Source organism: Tasmannia lanceolata, unplaced genomic scaffold (assembly GCF_043159265.1).
Source record: "Tasmannia lanceolata isolate RefF3 unplaced genomic scaffold, GAP_Taslan_0.1 ptg000006l, whole genome shotgun sequence".
Lineage (NCBI taxonomy): Eukaryota > Viridiplantae > Streptophyta > Magnoliopsida > Canellales > Winteraceae > Tasmannia > Tasmannia lanceolata.
Window position 1 is genome coordinate 45399321 of NW_027518683.1, and position 4620 is coordinate 45403940.

Sequence of the window (4620 nt, forward strand, 5' to 3'; positions counted from 1 at the left end):
AAAATTGTAGGGAAGGTGTACAGTCGATCCCAACATGGCTTAAATACCTTAAATGGTAGGATTCGGATTGTACAAAGCTGTTCCCAATTTGGCACTACACCACAAAAAAAATCAAAATCTTGGATCGGCTAATGCTGATCCCAATATAGTGCGCACACCCTAAAAAATTGAGATGTTGGATCGGCTAACGCGTGCATCCCAAAAATTCGGTATTTTGGATCGACCAATGCCAATCCCAATATAACACGCCCATCCGAAAAAATTGGAATTTTTAGACCATGTACTACCGATCTAACGCTTCAATGCTGCTAAACAGCAAAACTGCAATCTGCCCTAGCCGATCATAACATAAGACATTTCATCAAATTAAGATGGGGGATACTTCATCGAGTTGGATCGAAATCCAACCTCACCGAAACAATCTCGGCCGTCCAAAATCGGTCTAAATGATGAGCAGAGTCAGAAAATAACAAAGATATCCTTAAAGGCCTAAGACTTCCCCAGGCTATAAATACGGCCTAAGGAACTAGGGGGCATCTGATTGGACCCAAAATTGATCATCCAACCAGGAAGCGACACGTGTCCTCTGATGGTATACCCTAACTACCCCGCTACAAGGGAACAATTAAAAGCCTAATCCTAAGAGATAAGACAAACATTCACACTCCACCCAATCACAGGGCGACACCTACCCAAGGGGTAAAGAGGTAAATCAACTATAACCACCTACTATAAATAGCCACCAAAGGCTCAAAGGTGAGGGCCCGAAATCCGAGAAATTACTATTCATTACTATTTTGGTCTAGAGATGAAGTCGCATACTGACTTAAGTATCGAAGGGCCATTCCAGAGCAACGACTCCGGGTTGGTCTTTTGACTGGGTGTTACCTTGCGCAGGACTCATCTGAGCGTAAGATACTTTCTACAAGATGATCAAATCAGCGTTCATCCCTCCCTCTGATCAGAACCCGATCAGGTTTGCTCCTCTTGAACTGCCACATCACATTAACTGTTTTCGACCACAACAAAGATTTTTTTGGATTTGGTGGAGAGGTGAAATTTTCGAGACATACTGAGCACTGAGAGACAGAGAGGTGTACGCAATTGTCGATATCACTGTTGTAATTTTGTTACTGACTTTTGTAATACAGTGTAACTAGGCGACCTCATTGTAATACAATGAGGCACACGCATTATCCCCTAGTGATAGATCTAGACCGTTCAATTAATTATCTGCCTCCTTTGGATTTTGAAAACCCATCAACTAATATGTAGTGTTGGATGCTAAGATTGGTGATTTGTCATGGTTTTTTTGCCACACTAGATCCAAAGTAAGGACCCACTATGCTATAATGCGTGTGCTTCATCAGTTAGGATCACTCAAAAGTGGGACCCACTATGCTACAATGTGTGTGCTTCATTGGATTAAAGTGGGTTCGTGGCCTCTAGTTAGCTTGCCAGTTGAAACCTTGCTAAGGAATATTATCGATTTAATGATGGGTTTTCAATGTTTTATGTGATACTTTGTTTACATGACAGAAATCCACCAAAAATATCAATCTTTTGAATGTGAGTAATGTGGATTTATCTTTGAAAAGTTTAAATGAAGTTGGGTTTAACCGAGGTTAGCGGCTTTATATGCATTTCACGTTCTATTTTTAACTTAAGGAGCTTATGATTGTACATTTTTTTCGGTTGGTAAGCTGGGATCAAACCTGCAAATTCAAGGGTGAGAAACCAAGTCTAAACTATAAGGATCTACAGGCCCAACCCGAATATACATTTTAAATTCTATCTCTTGTTGTTAGGTTTCATTACTTTACAGAAACTAACTGCGAAACACGAAAGCAAAGTTTCCCGCATCGAATAAGTCAAAGGTTGTCGGTGGGCTCATAAGGATTTAGCCCCCGCCTCCTCTTTAGCTGCTAGCTTCTAAGGGTGAGTTCTACCCAGGTTACAACAGGTGGTATCAGTGGCGTTCCAACTCCCTCAGTAAAGATCTCATAGTTCCCATGTTGCTTCCCTGTTAAGGGCGAGATTATTCACCTTGCTTCCACGTGAGGGGGAGATTGTTGGGGGTTGCATGCGAAAGCAAAGACCCCACATTGGATTAGTGAAAGAATCTGGATGGGCTTGGGTAGACCTGGCAAACGGGTGGGCCGGGCCGGGTCAACCCGCGGGTGATGCGGGTGCGGGTCACACGGGTTGGGTCAAGAGATGACCCGCATTTTTGCGGGTCAGAATTTTGGTGACCCACGCGGCCCGCGGGTGGGCCGGGTTATGCTCCAAAAATCATTTTCATAGGATGATTTCCCAAGTGCTGATAACATTCTCCAATGAATTCTTAAAAATTACTGTAAAAATGCGGGTGCCCGCGGGTTGACCCGACCGGGCCCGTGTTTTTGCGGGTTGGGTCAACCCGCGGGTTAAATTTGACAGGTCACTAGAAGTCAGACCCATGCCCGCAAATTTGCAGGTGGGTAGGGTCGACCCGCGGGCACGGGTTGCTTTTGCCAGACTAAACGCTTGGGTGCGTTTGGATTACGGGAATCAGGAATCAGTATTGGTATCTCTTTCCAATCCTATTCCAATTCCCTCAGTAAACGGTATGGTATTTCTATTTCCAGTGTCTGGGTAATCCAATGGAATTCATCAAGGGAATCAGTCATTAGGAACAAACTGGTAATGGATTCGATGGAAAAAACTCCAGATTTGCTTCTGTATATGAGTATTGGATGCTCCATTGTTGACGGAAGAGTAGGGGAAAATGGAAAAAGAAGTTCATCATGTTTCCTTTTTTGAAGTTGGTATTAGAACAAGGAATTGCTTCTATCCCATCCATGAAAATAAACCATTTTGGATAGTATCAAAAGAAAGAAAAACCTCTAAAGAGGAGACGAAGATATCTGGAATAAATTTTTTTTTTTTCAATTTACAGAGGCTCAAGTAACATAGGGCTAGAATCGAAAGGGCATGAGCAGAAATTGTTGTCGAAAACAATAACTGGGCTTTTTTATTCAAGCAAAAGAAATCAGGTACGAAGGATGGAGATTTGCTCGTTCTTTTCAGGGTTTGCTGAGAGAGAGAGAGAGAGAGAGAGAGAGAGAGAGAGAGAGAGAGAGAGAGAGAGAGAGAGAGTTTTAATGATTGCTCGTAAATGATCTTCTTCGTCAGTGGTGGCAAAACCATCTCAGAGAGCAGATGCGAATCACACTCAAGAAGTCTCCTCTAGAGAGAGAGAGGGCTTGGTGAAAACGAGAGGAGTGGATGTATGGGAGAAATTTTCGGCAGAGAGATAGGTCAGGAATCAAGAATCCCACCCTCTTGGGTGGGTTTCGGACTCCGCCCAATATTCCTGCCTTATTTCCGCAAGGGCTTCCCATTCCGATTACAAATATTCATCCAAACGTCTGAATTCGCCGAGCCCGAACAGGGTCAGGGTTGGATCGCCGGAATTCGGAATAAGAATTGGTATACCTCTTTCCATTGGTTCCTAACTTCATCATTACAAACACCTGCAATGTTTTCTTTGATTATGGGACTTGGAGACTTGATTTTTGCTGCCATGGTATTTGGCCATTCCACATTGTCCTCCAATTGTTCTCCATCGCTCTCTGCAAAGTCTTCTAAGATTTCAAAGTGATTGTGAGTCTCAATCAACTCTTTCCCTTTGTCCTTCTTTTGTATTTCTTCAATCCTTACTTTCTCTTCTGGTTCTTGAATAGAGCTGGATGATTCTTTGCTAGTATCTATCACTTTGTGCTCCACCAGTTTGGGTTTCCATACTTGTTTGGCTCTTCTCACCTGTTGATTTGTATTTTTTGGGCACGATGCATTTGTATGACTAAAATCTTTGCAATGGCAGCAAGCGGATGGGCGCCAGTCATACTCTATTGGTTGGGTAATGCTTCCAGAGGGAGTCTTCAATTCAATGGAGTCAGGCAAAGGAAGAGCATCAACTTCGATTTCAACGCAGAACCGGGCATAACTAAGGCGAGATCCCTCAGCTGTTGGCGAGTCCATATAAAGCGGTTTTCCAATGCCGCTAGCTATCTTACTAATCCCTCTCTGAGTCCAGAACTTTAAGTGCAGATCTAGGAGTCTAACCCAAATGGGTATAGTGTACATGGTAGGTTTAACAAGGGCCATATCAGGATACCACCTTTGGAGGAGTAGAGGCCCCATTTCAAGAATTTTAGAGCAATCTTCAAGATTATTGAACTTGAATAAGAAGAAACCATGGTTGAGAGCAATGAGTTTAAACTCTCTTTTTAGCTGCCACTTCCGATGGAGATGCTCTTTCAATGCCACACAGTATGGTCTCCTTCCGATGAAATAACCCACAAGACAATGGTCCCATCTATCTTCAGCTAGAGAAATATCATCATCTTCGAATTCAATAGCTTTCTTACCAGAGGTCTGCAATGGAGGACTCAAGCAGTCCAGTTTGGTGGGGATAACAGGTTGAGGCTTTTTGAAAAGAGTATTCCAAGGCTGGACCTTTTCATTGGGGCCACCATTCCTTTTTACATGAGAAGCCATCGGGCGGGAAGGGGACGACTCCCTAGAATTCAAAAGAGCCATTGATTCCAGCTCATTTTTCCCATTCGCTGTAGGAGT